General features: G+C 40.9%; 1 long non-coding RNA gene across 1 annotated transcript; it reads left to right on the top strand.

Moving 5' to 3' along the window:
- Nucleotides 1-8,039: 8,039 nt before the first annotated feature.
- Nucleotides 8,040-10,087, top strand: LOC123328516. The gene is made up of 3 exons (XR_006543391.1): nucleotides 8,040-8,894; nucleotides 9,013-9,186; nucleotides 9,731-10,087. It is a non-coding gene; the product is annotated as an uncharacterized LOC123328516 (long non-coding RNA).
- Nucleotides 10,088-21,976: the final 11,889 nt, after the last annotated feature.

The raw sequence follows: 21,976 nt of genomic DNA, 5'->3' as shown, positions 1-21,976 counted from the left end.
TTCAAATATATAAATAAAAAAAAAAAAACCTGGCCCCTTTGAGACTACAGTGTTTGTGCTAACGTAATGCATTGTCCTTCGGGGTTGTAAAGTCAAAAGGTTATACACCAGATCATCATGGCAAGCCCCTTAATGCAATTTATATTAATAAATAATACATAGATTTGAACAATAATGACAGAGTACAACAATTATATGGTGAGATAAGTTCCAAGCAGCTGTCTTGTCATGAGACAAGCCAAGATGGCTTCTCATGTTTTGCCTCATCAATGCTTCTCCTCCTCCGTCATGGCCTTCCTGTTAGGCCAGTCCATCAAGAATCTTCCCTGTTTTCAGGCTTAGCTCAAACACCGCATCCTCTATAAATCCTGCCCTAACCAGTTGTCTCTCCTGCCTCTTACTACCACCATTACCTAATAATTGCCCATTGATCACACATGGCTTCATGAGAGATAAATTAGAACCTCTGAGATCACACTGCCTCTGCCAAGTCAAAGACACTTCCGAGAGGCCTCTACAGGCTCCTCTAGCATGGACCACAGGCCAGTGACCTCATCATCTGCATAATAATTTCTTCAACAGCCGTTCAATTCCTCACCGATGAACTCCAACTGTACCTGGATCACTTTCAGTCACTCACAAGTCCTGCTGCAATCAGCACCCCCCAGATTCCAAATTCACCCCATGCTGAAACTGTTTGTCCCCGAGCTGACACCAACCCTGCAAGTTTCCCAACCCACTAATCTCTCAGGTTCACTTTTTTCCACATGCTTGCCAGCACCCTGGGATTTCTCAAAATTTTACCTTTTCCACCTATGCAAGTCACATCACCAACTCTTGATGCTGGGTAGAGTGTACAATGCCTCTTCATTTCTGCCATGAGGTGCTGACACTGGTCAGCAAAACTAGTAGCCAGAAGAGGGCTAACTGCCTTCTATGCAGACACATACCTGAGTCCCACCAAGAAAGGCGACAGGTTGCCTTTCTCCTCTGAACAGAGAAGAAATGTCCTAAAGTGTTGCACTATCTTTGTTGGCTCAGGAAATGTCTTAACTTACCCCAGCTCCCTCTGACTTCTCTCTTCCTCTCTTTCACATAGACTTTCTTAGGGGTTATGGCACTCCCTTTCCTCCCCCAGGATCCCAGTATGAACCTTTTCTGGAGAAGGCCAGAGGAAGAGAGAGTACAAGCTGTGTACATCCCTCCAACAAACTCCCTGAGCTGAGGCACAGAGGAACATAGTGCAAATGCCCCAGAAGCACAATGTTGAGGGACAAATCCTGAGTCTACTGCTTATTTGCATTTGACATTGGGCAATCGACTTAATGTTCCTGTGTCTTGGTTTTCTCATCTGGAAAATGAGTGAGTAATGAAACCTAACTCATCACGTTGCTGTGAGAATGAAAGGAGGTTAACACATGCTGTTAGAAGAGTCTCCAGGGAAAGCACTCAGTATTTTTAGCTGGCAGAGAGGAGCACTCATTTTTTCGCATGATCCTTCAAAAGTAGCCGTGTCCCCATCAGCTGTGTCATCCACCTCAGTTTACCTTTCCCTCTTCCCCAGGATTTTACAGTGGAGTGCTGGAATCTCTCCTTGGGAAGGCTGGACTTTTACAAAGTCTCCCTGGGCCATGGGTGTATGTCCAACTCAGCACTCTCCAAGTTTTCCCCAACTGCAGCCCGGAGGGGCCAGGACAAGTTCACTGGCTCCTGATGCTTCTTTAGCCTGTACCAAGGTCTGTCTGCTGCTGCTGCTGCTAAGTCACTTCAGTCGTGTCCAACTCTGTGCAACCCCATAGACAGCAGCCCACCAGGCCCTGCCGTCCCTGGGATTCTCCAGACAAGAACTCTGGAGTGGGTTGCCATTTCCTCCTCCAATGCATGAAAGTGAAAAGTGAAAGTGAAATCACTCAGTCGTGTCTGACTCTTAGTGACCCCATGGACTGCAGCCTACCAGGCTCCTCCATACATGGGATTTTCCAAGCAAGAGTACTGGAGTGGGTTGCCATTGCCTTCTACCCATTACCAGATGCACAGGTGAATAAGACTCCTTCCAGGTCCCTTGGAATATGGTTCAGGGTCCCATATTCCCACAGAGGCACTTTTGTTCATGTATGGATGCCTAATTCGTTGTTGAAAGGGGAAACAAAAAAGAGAAAGTCATATACCACTATGATGCTGACATTGCTCCCAGGATTCTCAGTTGCACATTTAAATGCCCCCATACAAGACAATGTTCCCCATACTCCCTGCTCCCCTTTGAGGAACACCCTCAAATGTGGTATTTTTTTTATCTTTCATATTACATGGGTAAGTCTTATGTCTACTACCAAATGGAAGACAAGAGCTTGCCTTTGACTCCTTCTTAAAAAGTGCCATGATCCCCCTCAAATGCATCCCAAAGTACCATGACCATAGTAGGTATCAGTAAATGTTCCTTGACTCTTTTGGTATCCAAATTAACAAAAAATCCTGTAAGTGGTGTCAGATATTTATTCCTCACACCTACAGAAGCCCAGCAAATCACCCACAAGTCCCCCACAGCTCCAAAGTCAAGGATTCTGTCCCTCTAGGTATCAGGATCTCAGTAGGGTTTGTCCCCAGCTGAATGAAGCACAAGCTGGAATCAAGATTGCTGGGAGAAATATCAATAACCTCATATACAGATGACACCACCCTTAGGGCAGAAAGCAAAGAGGAATTAAGGAACCTCTTGATGAAGGTGAAAGAGGAGAGTAGAAAAGCTGGCTTAAAACTCAACATTCAAAAAATGAAAATCATGGCATCAGGACCCTGAATCACTTCATGGCAAATAGATATAGAAACAGTGACAGGCTTTATTTTCTTGGGCTCCAAAATCACTGCAGATAGTAACTATAGCCATGAAATTAAAAGACACTTGCTCCTTGGAAGTAAAGCTATGACAAACCTAGACAGAGTATTCAAAAGCAGAGACATTACTTTGCTGACAAAGGTCCGTATAGTCAAAGCTATGATATTTTCAGTAGTCATGTATGGATGTGAGAATTGGACCATAAAGAAGGCCAAGCACCAAAGAATTGATGCTTTTAACTGTGGTGTTGGAGAAGACTCTTGAGACCCTTGGACTGCAATGAAATCAAACCAGTCAATCCTAAAGGAAATCAAGCCTGAATATTCATTGGAAGGACCTATGCTGAAGCTCCAATAATTTGGCCACCTGATGCAAAGAGCTGACTCATTGGAAAAGATCCTGAGGTTAGGAAAGATTGAAGGCAGGAAGAAAAGGGGACGACAGAGAATGAGATGGTTGGATGGCACCACTGATTTAATGTACATAAGTCTGAGTAAACTCCAGGAGATAGTGAAGGACAGGGAAGTCTGGCATGCTGCAGTCCATGGGGTCACAGTCAGACACGACTGAGCGCCTGAACAACCAGGACACACAAGGGTCCCTCTACTTCTAATTAGGGGCCATCCAAGATCTCTCTTCCCTCAGACTTTAGGGAGATTAACCAGAGAGGCTTGTTTCAATAGCAGATCCCTGGTCCCAACTCGCCACAATTCTGATTCAGCAGATTTGGAGTAGAGCTCAGATGTCTGAAGTTTTAGAAGGTGATACTGATGAAAGTTATAACCTCTATGAGGGACAGAGAATGGATCTTGTCCTTGACTGTTTTTTCCAGCACCGAGTACAAGATCTTAAAACATGTTTGTTGTTCTGATCCCAAAGCAGCTGGTCCTAACAAGTGGGGGCAAGCCAATATAGCACTGAATTAAAGTAGGGGTGTTAGAGATGAGACGGGAGATTCAGCTGCTTCTGTGCTTTACCTGCATCGTTCGTTTTTCCTGCTGGGAACCACCCTCAGCCTCACTTTGCACCTTGTTTACAGCCATCTGTTGGTTCTGGGAGCTTCCAGCTATCTTGCATCACCATCTTGGCCCCTGCAGTTACACGTGGGCACATGGTCCTGTGTTCTACCATCCGCACCAGCCTCAAAAATAAGCTCAGGTGACTAGAGAAACTACCAGCAATCTGGAGGAAAGAGAAGGAACTTGGGCTGAATTCCAAGAAGAAACTGATCCGAGTGTTCAGCCTTCCTCTCTGTTTCCCTTTGGCTTTACAGGAACTAGTGTCTTCGGGAAAATTGAAGCTGTGGCTGCCGGCATTTGTATGTGTTGTCTGATGGGGAATAAGATGATGATTAGGTGGGCAGGGACTGAAGCCAATGCAAATGTTGTGGGCTGAAAAAATGCTTAAGGAGTTTTGAAATCTTTCACAAGTCTGACTCCCCTTGTGTCCAAACTTCCATGCACCCACCATTCTTCACGTAGCTCAGCTCCTCCATCCAGAGAGCAAAGCAGAGGCTGGAAGAGCAGCTCCACTGATAATGTAGTGCTTGGAGTGGCTCAAAGTGAGGCACACTAGGACTGAACAAAACTGAGCTTCGAGAAACAGAGTACTAGGGTCTGGTTACAGTTCCTTCATCCACTGATTTGTTCACTGAGGTTTCAATTGCCTAATGCGAACAATGAGGTGGTGAGAAGTGAAGGACTAGGGGCTTTTGCATGTTAGACACCAATACAGACCTAAACCACTGTCCTTTTATCCATTCCTTTCTCAAAGCATTGCATCACAGGAAGCTCATCTCTGTGGAATGCAGAATTCCTGAATCCATTAAGTAAAAACAATTTTGATAGCCTCCATTTTGCAGATATTGATGCACAGAAAACTAATAAACAAAAGTAAGCACCTAGAAATGATAAATTATTATAAATTTGTACAATCATCTCAAGAATGATGGTGTTCTGCTGTCTTCTTCATTATTAAAGAACTAGACAATCCTTTTTTAAAAGACATTGGTGAATAGCAAGAAGATAAATATTTTACATTTTGTATTCAGGACCTTCTCTCTACAAAGAGAAATTTCATCTTATAAATATCTCATGTTATTTATTCAATTACTTCATTGTGTACTGCTCTTTCCCAATTGAATTTATTATATGGGGAGAAGAGCCCAGGTTGTTTTTCTTTTGTACTTGAAACTCAGGGTCACTCCTGCATTTTGCACTAAATAATTATCTTCACATATTTTCCTTTGCCTTTTTTGGATTTTATATTTGAAAATGGGCAACAGCCTTTACTCTACAAAGGTGGTGATTTACTACTCATAGCTCAACTCCCAAAGTGTGAGAGAGTACAGAACTCATGTAAACAGGGACACCTTTTTGCTGTGACAATTTCAGCTAGCACTAATACTCATTACTTTCCAATCCTCAAGAAATAAAACAAGGGCTGCTGCTGCTGCTGCTGCTAAGTCGCTTCAGTCATGTCTGACTCTCTGCGACCCCATAGACGGCAGCCCACCAGGCTCTGCCGTCCCTGGGATTCTCCAGGCAAGAACACTAGAGTGGGTTGCCATTTCCTTCTCCATTGCGTGAAAGTGAAAAGTGAAAGTGAAGTCGCTCTGTCGCGTCCAACTTGTAGCGACCCCATGGACTGCAGCCTACCAGGCTCCTCCATCCATGGGATTTTCTAGGCAAGAGTACTGGAGTGGCTTGCCATTGCCTTCTCCAAAAACAAGGGCACTAGGTGAAAATCCTGTATGTCCCTAAATTCTGCAAAAATTCAGTCTTAATGGAATGCACTGGACACAACCACCACCCAATATGTTTGCCAGCTAACCTGGCCACTCTTGAAGCAGTTTCTAAATGAAGTGAAAGCATAATGTCGTATATTTAAATTGTATTTTCCAGTTTAAAAAATGCTTTAACGTAGCTCATTTGGTCCCCACATTAGTCATTAGCCCATTTTACAGATTAAGATACCGAGAAAAGGTCATTTCACTGCTTTCCAGAAAAGACTAAAACCATTCCTGTTGGGAAGTGGGATAGTTTTGTCACCATCCCAGTTTAAGCAACATTTATGGCTACACGGCAAAGAAGAATACCCAGGGCACTGGAAGTAAACAGACCTGATTTCAAGTCCTGGTTTGGCCGCTTACCAGCTGTGTCACTTTGCACAAGTTACCTAACCCACTTGAAACTCAGATTTTTCACCTACAAAAAATATAGCTAGTAATAAACTACCTCTCTGGGTTTTTCTAATAGTTAAATAAAATGATGTAAGTAACAGGCCTTGCTTTGATGGCTGGCACTCAGTAACCATGCAGAAAAGGATGCTTTATAACAAAACTACACAGTGCCACCTGCTCTTCCTAATTAACATCCCTCATAAACACACCCAAATGAAATAACAAACCAAGTAAGATTCCATCTCTGTCCCTAGGAAGGAAAATTCTAAAATCCATTCTAAAATCAGCCACACTGTTCCTATATCTTTTATAATAATGAAGTCTTTACTCCAAGGGATTTACAAAAGCATGTGTCCCTTAGATTAGACACAGAGAGGAGGGTTTAGGAAATGAGCCACCTCCTAGGGCAATTTCCTTCACAATTTCCTTTGCATCTTTGACCTACACAGAGAAGCTTTCTTATTCCTCTCTACCATTGATTAATGGCATATTTTTCAGGTGATTTGCAAGCCTTTAACTCATGATATCGTGACTGAAGCATGACAAAACCATAATCGTTGATGTATCCATCAGGCACATTTCACTCACCTAACCTGGGAAACAGATACCATCTTCATCAAAAGAAAATTGCTTCATGCTCTTGGGCAACGCACGTCTCATTCCAGGCCTTCTTCCTCCCTTCCTGTCCCTGCTTAGACACCAAGCAAATGGGATTCCTTCACGGAGGGCTTGGAGGGAATCCAATTCAAAGACATAAAATTGGCAGTTTTTTCATCTTTCAAAGGCCTTTTCAATATGAATACTGCTACAGTCAGACTTGCTTTGATTCTCACAAAGCGTTGCCTCACCTCCAAGACTGTTGCTAGGATATAGGGGATATCACAACTCCTGAATACACAGGCGGAAGGAAAAGATTTTCCTCCTCCTTACAAATGTCAGTCCAATTCTTGCTCTGCTTTTCTTCAAGGCCAAACTCAGGACAAAGAATAGGATTACCAGGATGAAGTATTCAAAATAAAAGTCAGAAACCAGAGAGACCAGCAGCTGACTGGGAACGGGGGTGGGGAAGGCCCTGTGGGAGAGCGAGTTTTGCTTGCTACAGTGATCAGATGACTCACCAGATATGGACCGGATCCAGAATTAGCCACCGTGACTTTGTGTGTGTGTGTGGCGGGGGGGGAGCTGTGTACATGCCTGTGTGTATATCACAGACAAAGGAGGGTATTAGAAATCAACCATCAACCAGAGACTGAAATGTCCCCATTATTTCCTCTCTAAAGGCCTAATGCCCTCTCTAAAGTCAATAGATCAGAGAAGGGAGCATTAGGATTTATTAAGCTTGAGGTCTTATTAATATGCAAATATGACATCTGGAAGGGTTAGCATATTACCCACTGTGGTAGTTTTAAAATACATCCATAAATTCTTTTACATTCTTCCCTTCAAAAAGTGGAGCCCAGTTCCCCTTCTCTTAAATGTGGACTGTATTTAGTGACTCATTTCCAGCTAAAATAACGTGGTAGAAGTGACAGTGATACTGAGTGACTCCTGAGATTTGAACATAAAAGGTGGTGTGGCTTCCTCTTATTTCTTTTTGTCACCTGCTCTGAGGGAAACTGGCTGCCGTGCCATGAGGGCATTTGAGCAGCTCCATGAATAAACTTAAAAGGAGACGGACTGAGGCCTCCAGCTAAGAGCCATATAAGTGAGCCATCTTAGAAGCTGATCCTCCAACCGCCCTCAGGCCTTGAGCTGACTGAAGCCCCAGCCAATATCTTAACTGTAACCTCATAAGAGACCCCAAGCTAGAACCATCTAATCAAAGTCCTCCCAAATTCCTGACCCAAGGAAACTATGAGATCATAAATGTTTGTTGTTATAAGCCACTCAGTCTGGGTTAGTTTGTTTTGCAGCAAGAGTTATCTAATTTAGTCACCTTTCCTACACAAATGTATTAATTCAGATTAGCTAACCGTCTAGCCATGGAAGAAATCAGGCCTAGGACTAAAATATTTTAAAGAGAGGGGAAAGTCAGATATTTTAGATCCTTTAATCGTTTAGAGGCCAACTCATGCTAACAGAGACGACAAGCCAGGGTGGAGTGCCATGGGAAATCTTATGACATCCAGAAGGATCCAAAAGGAGATGGGAGAAATCCAGAAAGGAGCTCTGACCTTTGTTTTAATGTTACACAGAATTTGCCTCTCCGTTATCACAGTTGAAGCCCACCTTCTGCTTCTACAAGATGAGACTCACCTGCACCCAATGAGGCAGGGCCACAAGCACCGACAACCATCTATAAAGAAAACCAGAAGCAGGAAGACGGATCATGGTCAAGAAAGGCCTGAATATTCAGTTTAATCACTCTAAGATTAAAGCAGTGACATTTCAAAGAACACAATAATTTCACAAAGACCATGCACCACATGAGTTTAAACAACTAGACTAGTCAGTGCAAACAAAACAAGTTTCCTACTGCAACAATTCCCAAACCTGGATATACACTGATGTTGGAGGAACTTTGGGGAAATGCAGATTCCTTGGTCCCACTCCAGAATGAATGGAATCAAGAATCTCTGGGAGTCAGAAGATGCTGTGTCAGTGGCTTTAGTCACACAATTACCTCACTGGCCTCAGATTCCTCATCTACAAAGATGGGACCTTTGTGACCATTGTCTTGGGAACTGGACTGATATTCCAATAGCGCAGGCTCTTCTCACAGAAGCCCATCCATAAATTATAGCCCTGAGAAGTCATTAAGAGCTTCTAGCAGATGTTTGCAAAAGCATTCCCAGTTTTTAAGTATTCATAGCAGAAAAACACAGGAATGAAATATATTAATATGTTGATTACAGTCATTGCTGGACAGTGGGATTTCAGGTAATTCAGCAGGCTTTTTTAGTTTTATTCTCTTTCCTTTCTTTTTTTTAAAAACAATGCCATGTAATATGTATAATAAGAAAACAGTGTCGTTGTGTTTTTTTTTTAACAAATGAAGGGAGAAAAGTGGGAGGTGGTAGTACCAGACCCAAGAGGCTGGAGAGGCCTGAAGACAACTGTATCCAGGCAAACCTGGAGGATTGCCTCTCCTCCAGAGAGGAGCTGGGATCACAAAGGAAGGAGCCACTTGGGAGCTGAAAACACTGGAACAGAAAGAGGACAGAATACCCAGGTATTTCCTTTCCTCCAAACCTCCAATTTCTTATCCCATTATCCCTTTGGCTTACCCTGACTATGCTGAGCAAGAGCCTGGGAAAGGCAAGGAATCAGTCAGAGAGGAATGACTAGCACCATCACTTTTCGTAATTATTTTCCAGTTTATCTTTCGACATTTGGGAGCATAGGGAGGGATAAGCCCACACAATCCTACAGTGCTCCTGGCACCACCACACCAGAAAGAGAATGCATTTTTAAAGCTCTGTGAATACCACCGAGCTGGATTGTATAAGTTCATTTTTTATGGAAAGGCCCTAAAGGCATCAAAACCAGAGGTGGGAGGAAAGAGTACAATTCACAAAATGAGCTGTATTGCTCATTGGAAATGTTTTATACTTTAGGTTTGGGTAGTTAGGCCTATTCATAAGATTTATAAACAGAGAGTTCTTGTGGATAAGGTTTCATCACTTGTTTGCAACAGGAAAAAGACAGTTACACAAGGTCAGGTTTTCCAGGGAGGTCATCACTTTCTTCATTGCCTCTGTTCTTTGTGTAATCAGGCAGTGCTCTGAAACACGGAGACCCCACTACAACAACAACAACAATCCACTTGAAAGAAGAGACGATCAAATACTCACCAAACCAAATAAGAATGTGCATACTTTTTGTGATTGTAAAAGTTCTGAAAGAGAGGTATAATCTGTTTCTCCAGTACCTAGTCACATACTTCACTTCAAACAGAACACAAGATCTCATCAAGTTTTACAAAATACTCTGTGAGTTAACCAGGTTTCAATTTTAATTCTCTTTACACACATCGCCCATTCATTTATTAGATTTGTTTAAACTGCAGTCTTTGCTAAAAGCCAGTCCACAAACACAATAAAAATTTTCATTAAAATATTTAAAACCCAAAACAGCAGCAATAACACTGAAACTAAGTGCTAGCAGCCTGCAACAGCAAATCTCAAGAGGCCCTTCCACCATGCAGCACTCTTGAAAGAGGCAGCATTTCACACTTGGTCCTAAAAGTTATTAAGCCTGGACTCTCTAAGGGGCAAGGTAAGAAGAGTTCCCGAAATATGGAACTGACCAAAGAAAAGACCTGAAAGCCTTTTACTCCCTCCTCCCTATTTCCTTTATAATGGATAGTTGAGTGGATGGATGGATGGATGGATAGATCAATCAATCGATCAACTGATCTAGCGTTAGTCACTCAGTCATGTCCGACTCTTTGTGATCCCAAGGACTATAACTCGCCAGGCTCCTCTGTCCATGGAATTCTCCAGGCAAGAATACTGGAGAGGGTTGCCATTCCCTTCTCCAGAGGATCTTCCCAACCCAGGGATCAAACCCAGATCTCCCACATTGCAGGCAGATTCTTTACCGTCTGAGCCACCAGGGAAATAGATAGATGGATAGATAGATAGATAGACAGACAGATAAAATGGCTGCATGGAGTTGAGCCTGCTATGAATATGCTTAAAGTTACACTCTTGGAGGCCTGAAGAAGGTCAGGAACTTCTGCTACCCCAGGAAAGGTAGAGGGTCAACTTAGTACCAACAGATGGAGGCACTTGCATATATATATACATTGCTTGTACACACTGCTGTCTAACAAATTCATTAAAGTAAGAATTAAGTGCCTACAGTACACCAGACATAATTATGTTCCCCAAACTAAACCCAGCAAAACAAGAAAATGATTTGATATAAAGAGTAGAATTTTTGAAATGAGAACTGCTCTGGGAAACATTGGCCTTGAGTACCGAAGACAAGCTCAGAAAGCTAGCCCATGAGTCCTAAGAATATGGCTCTTTTCCAGGATTCTGCCTATGACACCTTGCCCCCATGGGCCTTTTTCCAAAAAGTCTAGCATTGCCTGAAATCTCTTTTACAGGGGTAGTTCCACAACGTGCAATAAAAACCTCAAATTGCTAGCACACCTGGGAAAGGTAACACTGTTAACTTGATTTCACACAAAGTCTAAATAGCTGCTTTCTTGAAAGTGGTTTTGATGTGACGGTGAAGGTTGAGTGATAACAGGGAGGAGACATAAGACAAGGATCCTGTGTACCTGAAAAGGAGATGCCCTGTGAAGGAATAAGGCAAGAAGGGTGTCTGAAATAAAATTATTTTATGCCACAGTTTAGCCTAGGGAAGAACAACTTCTCTTGCTCATTTTTACATTCACCAACACACAACATCATGAACTATCTCAATGACCCCACCCTATGACACCTAAAGTCAATCCTTGGATGGTGACCGAGGCAGATTCCAGAGCCCCGTGTCATGAACTCACAGTGGTAGCAGTATGCTTCCTGTTCTGCAACCAGGGAGAGAGCCTCGGCAACATGAGATAGAATGGGCTCTTGACAAAAAGAGCAGAGAAACCCATGTTCCTTCAAATTATTTGTTGGCTTTTTAAGGAAACCTTTTACATGTTTTGTATTGGGGTTTGGTGTTTCCAGATCTACAGTGCACTTGTTAGTTTCATTGTAATAAAATTTCTGTTAGAGTTCCTATAATAGCTAACATTTAATCCTCCCAGTGATCCCGTAAGCACAGGCATTCTGAGTCACTTCAGTCATGTCCGACTCTCTGTGACACCATGGACTGCAGCCCACCAGGCTCCTCTGTCCACGAGATTCTCCAGGCAAGAATACTGGAGTGGGTTGCCATTTCCTTCCCCACTTAGAGATCAAACCTGCAGCTCTTGCATTCTTTTACCTCTGAGCCACAAAGAAAGCCTCGCGATCCCATAAGTAAGATACTATAATTGTATTTATGAGGAAAGTGCCACAACTTGCCCAAGGTCACAAAGCCAATTGCAGGTAACAGAATTTGAGCCCAGATCTGCCTCCACTTTTGAGACCACTGAGCTCCTGAGAACAAACATTCTCAGGATATAAATCATCTGTATCTCAGAATACTAAAAAAATAGTTTTCTTAACATCGAGTACTCCATAAACAAACATACTAATTCACAATGGTTCTTTTTATATTGTTCTCTGTCTCCCTCCCCTGCTCTTGTTGGACTTCTCTTTCACTTTTTCTCCCTCCCTGCCATTTCTATATACCCATCTCTTTCTTGCACCTTCTGCCCTTTTCTTTCCTCTCCCTGATCTTTCTTCCCTTTCTTTACATGTGCTATAAAGAAACACATTCTCAAGCATGTTTTATGCTGTATGTTCTCAAGGCAGAGATAATTAGGCTAATAGATTTGACTTGACAAAAACTTCAAAAATCTTCCTCAATCAAGATTCTTTGTTGGAATCACAGAACAATTCTCTTCCAAATTCTCCCAAGAATGGTGCGTTGAGAGTATTATATAAGATGGATAATCAACAAAGACCCACTGCGTAGCACAGGGAACTCTCTTCAATATTCTATGAGAACCTATATGAGAAAAGAATCTGAAATACAATGAATATATGTATATGTATTATAAACAGAATCACTTTATTATATGCCTGAAACTAACACAATGTTGTAAATCAGCTATACTCCAATACATTTTTAAAACAGAAATTAAATGTAAACCCACAATATTATCCACCAAAAAAGATGGTATTACTCTAAATGCATGAGTGATAAGTTCATTCATCACAGAATGGATGCTGAACTCTTTCACAGAACTTTGAGAAAGGGATACCCCTGTACCTAGATAGTAAGACATTAGAAGAAAATAATGGTTTTTGCCACTCATAAACATATACTCTAGGGGTACTAAGAAGTCAAACATGAAACAAATAGCAAACAAAAGGGACTGAAATATGAGGAAGTGAAAACATGTGTTAGACTTAGGAGTAAACCCAAATAGTAGGGGAATTTAGTCATGCTCATATACCAACTTTTGTGACATATACACATACTACCTGTACTTTTGTTTATTTAACATTTTCTTTAAATATTTTCATTTTTTCTTTTCACATTTCTCTTTGTTTAAAAGGGAGTAATGTTAAAAATATACCAGTACCCAGCTAAGCCTGTCTCCTTTATATAATTAGAAAAATGGAAGAAGAATTGGAAAAAGAACTCTATGTGATTCAGTTTTATGAAATGTAGGGTCCTGCTGTTGTTCAGTCGCCCAATTACCTCACCAGTCTCAGATTCCTCATCTATAAAAATGGGGCCTTTGTGACCATTGTCCTGGGAACTGGACTGATATTCCAGTAGTGCAGGCTCTTCTCCCAGAAGCCCATCCATAAATTATAGCCCTGAGAAGTAACTAAGAGCTTCTAGCAAATGCTTGCAAAAGCATTCCCAGTTTTTAAGTATTCATAGCAGAAAAACACAGGAATGCAATATACTAATATGTTGATTACAGTCATTGTTGGATAGGGGATTTCAGATAATTCGGCAGGTTTTTTTTAGTTTTATTTTCTTTCCTTTTTTTTTTTTTTTTTTTGGTCTGTGTCTGACTCTTTGCAACCCCATGGACTGCAGCGTGCCAGGCCTCTTTGTCCTCCGCCATCTCCCGAAGTTTGCCCAAGTCCGTGTTCATTGCATCAGTGATACTATCTAACCATCTCATCCTTTGATGCTCTCTTCTCTTTCCGCCCTCAATCTTTCCCAGCATCAGGGACTTTTCCAGTGAGTCAGATGTTCGCATTAGATGACCAAAATACTGGAGTTTCAACTTCATGCTCAGTCCTTCCAATGAGTACTCAGGGTTGATTTCCTTTCAGATTGACTGGTTTGATCCCCTTGCTGTCCAGGGGACCTTGAGGAGTCTTCTTCAGCATGATAGTTCAAAGGCATCAATTCTTCAGCACTCTGCCTTCTTTACAGTCCAGCTCTCACAACCATCTGTGACCACTGGGAAGACCATAGCCTTGACTATACAGACCTTTGTTGGCAGAGTAACGTCTCTGCTTTTTATCACACTGTATAGGTTTGTCATAGTTTTCCTGCCAGGAAGCAAACGTCTTCTGATTTCATGGCTACAGTCCCCATCCGCAGTAATTTTAGAGCCCAAGAAGAGGAAATCTGGCACTACTTCTACCTTTTCCCCCTCTACTTCCCATGAAGTAATGGGGCCGGATGCCATGATCTTAGTTCTTTTTTTTAATATTAGTTTTAAGCCAGCTCTTTCACTCTCCTCCTTCACCCTCATCAAGAGGCTCTTTAGTTTCTCCTTGCTTTCTGCCATTATAGAGGTATCATCTGCAATTCTGCGGTTGTCAATGTTTCTCCCATCAATCTTGATGCTAGCCTGTAACTCATCCAGCCCAGCATTTCTCATGATGTGCTCAGTGTACATATTAAACAAACATGGTGACAGCAGACAGCCCTGTCCTACTCCTTTCTCAACCTTGAACCAATCAGTGGTTCCATACAGGGTTCTAACTGTTGCTTCTTGAACCACATACAGATTTCTCAGAAGACAGGTAAAATGGTCTGGTATTCCCATCTCTTTAAGAGCTTTCCACAGTTTATTATGATCAACACAATCAAAGGTTTTGTCATAGTTAATGAAACAGAGGTAGATATTTTTTTTTTAAATTCCCTAGCTTTCTCTATGATCCAGTGATTCCTGGCAATTTGATCTTTGGTTCCTCTTCCTTTTCTAAATCCAACTTGGACATCTGGAAGTTCTTGGTTCACATAATTCTGAAGCCTAGGATGCAAGATTTTTAAGCATGCCCTTACTAGCATGGGAGATGAGTGTAACTGTCTGATGGTTAGCACATTCTTTAGTACTACCCTTCCTGGGAATTGGGATGAGGATTGACCTTTTCCAGTCCTGTGGCCACTGCTGGGTCCTCCAGATTTACTGACATATTGAAAGCAACACCTTTATGGCATCATCCTTTAGGGTTTTGAATAGTTCTACTGAAATTCTATTGCACCACTAGCTTTATTAACAGCAGTGCTTCCTAAGGCCCACTTGACTTCACTCTCCAGAATGTCTGGCTCTGGGTGGCTGACCATACTATCATAGTCATCCAGTACATCTGAATCTTTTTTATACAGTTCTTCCATGTATTCTTTCCATCTCTTCTTGATCTCTTCAGTGTCCACTAGGTCTCTACTGTTTATGTCATTTACTATGCTCACCTTTGGGCAAAATGTTCCCTTGATATCTCCAATTTTCCTGAAGAGCTCTCTAGTCTTTCCCCTTCTGTTGTTTTCTTCTAATTTTATACAGTGTTCATTGAAGAAGGCCTTCTTGTCTCTCTGTGCTATTCTTTGGAAATCTGTGTTTAGTTGGATATGCCTTTTCCTTTCTCCTTTGCTTTTCACTTCTCTTCTTTCTTTAGCTATTTGTAAGCCCTCCTCAAATAACCACTTTGCCTTCTTGCTTTTCTTTTTTTGGGGGAGGGTTTTGTTAGCTGCTTCCTGTACAATTTATGGACCTCTGTCCATAGTTCTTCAGGCACACTGTTTATAAGTTCTAATCCCCTGAATCTATTTGTTACCTCCACTGCATATTCATAGGGATTTGACTAAGTCGTACCTGGCTGACCTAGTAGTTTTCCTTGCTTTCTTTAGTTTAAACTTAAATTTTGCTATGAGAAGCTGATGATCTGAACCACAGTCAGCTCCAGGTCTTGTTTCTGCTGACTGTATACAGCTTCTCTATCTTCAGCTACAAATAATGTAATCAATTTGATTTCAGTATTGGCCATTTGGTGATGTTCATGGGTAAAGTCATTTCTTGTGTTGTTGAAAAAGGGTATTTACTATGACCAATGCATTCTCTTGACAGAATTCAGTTAACCTTTGCCCTGCTTCATTTTGTTCTCCAAGGCCAAACTTGTTTGTTACTCCAGGTAGGGTCCTGCTGCTGCTGCTGCTGCTGCTAAGTCGCTTCAGTCGTGTCCGACTCTGTGCGACCCCATAGACGGGAGCCCACCAGGCTCCCCCATCCCTGGGATTCTCCAGGCAAGAACACTGGAGTGGGTTGCCATTTCCTTCTCCAATGCATGAAAGTGAAAAGTGAAAGTGAAGCTGCTCAGTAGTATCCAACTCCTAGCAACCCCATGGACTGCAGCCTACCAGGCTCCTCCGTCCATGGGATTCTCCAGGCAAGAGTACTGGAGTGGGGTGCCATTGTCTTCTCTAGGTAGGTTCCTAGTTCCACATAAAGTCATCCTGACCCTCACAATGCTATTCATCTCACCCTGAGGAACACCATATTAAGAAAAATCAATCAACAGATGCTTACTGAACCCATAATTTTTATTTGGAATTACAAAGTCTCTTTGAATGAAGAGGTGATATTCTAATTTTGGAAGACTCATTCCACTACAATATGGCAGATGCTAAAATCAACTCCATCTGCCTCTTTAGAAGATACATAAAACCTTGCTACATGTCACACATTTTGAGTCCCAGGACCCCAGAAAAAGAAAGTGGTTGCCTAGACAAAATCCAACTCCACAATAAACAAGCAAATCATGTTAAGTCCAAGTGTTAAGAAAGGAGTTCTGAAGCAAGGAATGTAACAGACCACAGGGCACAGATTTCAAGATTAAGCTCATACAACTAATCAGTCTTTGATGACATGGATCATTTGCATGATTCTCGTTATTAACCAAAAGTATAAAATTCCATCACAGAGTGCATTTCTTGTTCATGTTTGAAAGCTCTTATTTAAAGGGCTCTTCCATAAAATGATACCCTAATTGCCATAAGAATAATCAAGGTACCACTTAACATTTTTGTCATAAGATCTTTATTTTTAACCTCTTACCCTTAACTATGCTATAGAAACTTCTACTTCTCTAGTCCCTTTTATTGCTCAGAGATTATACACATTAAAGAAAAACAAGAAATTTCAATAAGCTAAAAAAGTAAAATTCATTCTCCATCCTCACAATTATTCTTATAATAACTAGAAACATAAACACAGGGATCATTATATTTCAGCAATTGTCATAGTTACAAAGTAATCCCAGACAGCTGCATATTATTTTTTTTTAATGTTTTCATTTGTTAAAATATTTTAAACATTGTTTGGATCCTTACACCAGCTGGCCAGAAATGAATTTCAGCTCATTTAATGTTACAACATCTCTAAACCCAAAGAGCCTCAGACTTTTGAAGTCCCCACACTAACAGGGTCCACATGTGTAAATAAGGAAAGCTTGCTTGGGGGTTTGTAGGCCTGGATCTCACTCCCACTATGATTGAAAAATTCCCAACTTGATTAACTTTCAGTGCCTATAAAGTGTTTTGAGCTCCTCCAAGAAAGAGGCTATATAAATACAAAGTATTATTATTAGGTGGCACTGGAATTTATTAACAGTTTAGTTACTCCATCAGTTTCTTGGCCTGTAGTTTTTGTTCTGGCTTGAACAAATCCACCTGTAGGACTAAAACAAAATTCAGTCCAGTGATTCAAAAAGCCACCCTGTCTCAGGCAATAAAGAAAGCAAAGATATTCCCACTGGCCAGAAAGAGAAAAGTAACCTTGCATGCTGTTGGAGTCTCATGTCCCAACTTCTCATGAGTAAAGTCAAGCTAAGCCACTGCCAGGTAACCCAAACCCAATTATTCCATGTCTTCTGGGTGTCACCTTTGGTGAACCATCACAATTACTCTCCATGATATACCCTGCAAAACTGAATGCCCCCCAAATACTCTTTTCACCCAATAATTTAACTAAATTTTCATGACCCATCCTTTTTTTTAAACATACATTTCTAAATATAATGATTTTCATATGTTTAGTATCAACTATAAAAATTAATATTTTATTTGCCAATTAAGTAAGAAATATTTTATTGATTTGCTATAATAATTTAAAATTCACACATGCACAGTCCTGTGTGTAAGGCACTGTACTGGAGAGGACAGAATATGGAATATAAAACACATCCAAGGGATTTAGGAGAAATGAGATGTGTGGACCCTGAAAGATGCTTAACAATACAAAAACAGGTAGTTCTTTCTTCTTAAATGAATTAAGTCAGACATTATATTAATTACAAGTGAGTGTTCTAGTAGGCAGTCAAAGGAACAAGTTAAATGGAGTAATGCACCATCAAAGTTTAGTTGGGACTAAACTGCTGGTCCCTGACACCAGGTTTCCATTAAAATCACCTGGTGAGTTTAAAATAATACTGATGCCTGGGCCCCATCCCAGACCAATTAAATTAGAAGCTCTGAAAGGAGCCCAGGCATAGACTTTTTAAAGGCTCTCTAGGTAATTCTAATATGCAGCCAAAGTTGAAAACCACTAGGCAAGACTTTGAAGAATTCAGCTGGACAGAAAAGTAGTAGGAATAATATAAAGGTGAGGGGAGGCCCTACAGGTAACTAGAAAGGTGTGTTTGGGAAAAAAGTGAGGCAACCCAGAGTGGATGGGTAAAGGATTCTGGTAAGAGAGGAGGGGAGAACAGCATGAGGGAGGAAGTCTGGATCAATATACAGAGAACTTTAAAGTCTAGAACCATAGTTTGACTGGTTATTTCTTCTTTAGCCACAGCCATTTAGGTCTAATCTCTCCTCCATGTTAGGATTTTTCGTATTGAAAAAAAAATTTTTTTTTCTTTTTCATTTGAAATGATCATTCTATTTCTAGAATCTTCACTTTTCTAGGCTAAACCCCTCCAAGTTAAATAATTCCTCATAAAATACTCAAGAATTCTCAAAATTCAAAGCCCAGGATGTGGCCTTAACAGGCCAGAGCAGCCCTCCTTCAACCTTGGTGCTAGAAACTTGCCACATGAAACTGAGGCCTGAGTCTTTAGCATTTGGACCACATCACTGCATATATACAGAGCTTTTAGACAACTCAAGCCTTTACAGTTGGCTGGATGCTGTCTTGTCTTGCTTTGTTTTAATAAACCACATAGCTATTCTATGTACGTGCAGTTGATTTTATTTTTTTAACTGCAAGATTTTGCATTCATCTCTGTTCTGTTTCAGCATATTTGTTTTGGCCCACTCTTCCAGCCTCCTTCCTTGAAAGTTAATTATATTTGATTAACATGATCTGAATGTGTCTGTTTCCAAGTGCCAAAGTGAAGTGTTCATTAGCCCTTTGGTGAGATGCACAAATTACTCTACCAAACAGCAAGAAACCAATTTGGACTCTTGGGAATAATTTAACTCAATTCCAAGATACTTCCATGCCATTTCCCTGGTATTTACTCCCAATAAAGGAAAGGTAACAAGGAATAAGGGGCTAAACAAAGAAGTGAGGAATCGAGCTGAGTTTCCTATATGACTTTCTACGCCTTTTGATCACTCAAATATCATCTATACTTTCTATGTAGAGGTCCAGTGTGAGATGGCAATACAGACCCCAAACCCTCTTTCTGCTCTTTGGTCTCTCTGCCACCATACATTGATTTACTTCATTCCAAGACCCCAAACTTTAATCTATTCTGCATTATAAGCCTCTTCAGAATTAAATTCTACAACAAATGTAATTTCAGTTTGGAAGACAGTGAGGAAGGCATTGCCTCCAATTAGCACTCCTCTCCAAAGAGCAACTTCCAAACTCATCTGGACTTAGCTCTGGCCAGGGCCCACTTTCCTCTAGCCAGGGCCCACTTTCCTCTGTACTTTGGAAATTATATTGACCTACTTTCCTCAGCATAGCTAATAAAGGTTGTATAAAGCTCCATCCAGAGATAACATGGTCTATGAATGCCTTCTGTTCTGCAAATCGTATGGGACAGCCATGCATTTTTCTAAGGCTTAGAAGCCATGTGCCTCACAAGTTTGAATTTTAGTTACAACTAAGACAATTCCTTATGTTTGCAACAAAGAGATACTTTCCACTTGGCAGGTTTATTTCCTGAAAGTGAAAAGTGAAAGTGAAGTCGCTCAGTCGTGCCCGACTCTTAGTGACTCCATGGACTGGAGCCTACCAGGCTCCTCCGTCCATGGGATTTTCCAGGCAAGAGTACTGGAGTGGGGTGCCATTGCCTTCTCCGTTAAATAAATTAGATAATCCAAAAAACAGTGATTCTTTTTGTCCTTGTTAGCTTTCTATTGTTTTCTTCGGCAATACAGAACAAGAAGGATTAAAGAAAATAGAAAGAGTGAGGGCCTATAGAACATCTCTGAGCTCAGAAATAAACATGAGCATGGCCTTATGTTGAAGGCTGGACTATGTATGTGTGAACATACATACATGTGAGTATATGTGCTTGAAGACATATATTTGGAGAAGTGTTTAGCCTAAGATTGACTGCTTACCTCTTTGAACAGTGTCAGCACATAACAGGGAAGGAGGAAGGGAGCTCTGGACACCCAAACAATGGAGACAAAAGGCTGCTTCACTTTTCAGCAGGAAGAGATGAGATGGTGGAACTGAGAGTCACATGCCATCAAGCACTTCACTTTCAGATTCTGCAGTTTCTAAAAGTGTTCGGCATACTTAATTTTCCCCCTTTGCTGATATTAATAATGATAGCACTTAGCATTTCTAAAACACTTTTCATCTTCAAAGCACTATATGAACATTACCTAATTAACTAACATTAACTAATTATAATTAAACTTGCCCTGGGCTCACAAATCAGAAGAACTTGAAGAAGGGGGGGCGGGGGAGGGGAGGAGAAAGGAAAAGCTTTCTAGTCAGACAGGTTTCCCAAGTTTTCTCAGATTGAATTTTGATTCAAATTATTACAGATTTTCAAACAATTCTTGAGGTAACCTAATAGACCTCTCTTGCTTCCCAGTGGTTAAATATTGATGAGAATATTGAGCCATTAATAAATGGTCTCCAGAAAAGAAAACTGTCATCCTTATACAGTGTGTATCGACAGAGCTTAAATGCCAATTAAAAGGTGTTTCTCTGAAGTAACATGCTCTAAAATATTGAGCCAAAGAAATTTCTTTTCCTAGGGCAACCTCCCACTTCACACACACATACACACACACACATGCACACACACTAATATGCACAATCACACACACACAGAGACAATACTGAGTGGCATCAGAATTCTGACTTCCAGTCTTTAAGTGCAATGAGCTCAGTGTTCTAACTCATGAGCTTGTTTCAGGCATTTTAATGTATCTATTGAATTCCCTTTTTACTAACCTTAGCAAAAACTTTCAGTAATATTATATTCCAAGATCAAATAAAGCATCCTGATTCCATAATTCCTAGACAGAAAAGCTATATAATCAAATGAGTCTATTTGGATGCTTGTTTTCTGTACATTACACTTATCTAAATTTATACTTGAAGGAGTAGGTGGGGAAATAGGGTTTAAAGATTCTTAAAAGTTCCCTCTTGTTTTCATTCTAGAAATGTCTAAATGAAGTATGTAGCTATGCTTGACTGGAAGCCATTGCTAAGACTTTGTTCTAGTCAGAACATGCTCAGACTGTTCTAAAGTATTCACTTTAGCAACCTGCAAGTTCAGTATTGTATCAAAAATTATGTTCCCCTTTATATAAATTCCTTTTAAACATCAGGGTTTAGTAGGGTGGCTGTGAAAAATGTGACAATAATGGCCTAATTTATCTTGCTTTTTCTTTAACTCATACCACTTGCATTGGTGAAAATATTTTTCCATCAGTAAAGCAAATCTTCAAAATGTTATAGAGAAATCATTGCAACAAGCCTTAATCCCTATAGGTTTGCTTACTTTAAAGGCCTCCAAGTTTGAAAGGGATGTGATCTTCACTCCTTGGTAGGTCTCCAGGAGCGACTGATACAGCTCAGCTGACAGTTGTTACTCTCAGAAACTGGTTATCGATCAGCTAAGACGATGTGTGCTGTTTCTCTCTGCTGAATTTGATCTTTTTATTGCACTCCTCCAACCTTTGTGTAATGAGAGCCCGCAGGCCAGTATTTGGTGGATCTTTATCTACTGAAGTCACTTCCA

Source organism: Bubalus bubalis, chromosome 2 (assembly GCF_019923935.1).
Source record: "Bubalus bubalis isolate 160015118507 breed Murrah chromosome 2, NDDB_SH_1, whole genome shotgun sequence".
NCBI classification, from domain to species: Eukaryota; Metazoa; Chordata; class Mammalia; order Artiodactyla; family Bovidae; genus Bubalus; species Bubalus bubalis.
This window is presented reverse-complemented; position numbering and strand designations above follow the sequence as displayed.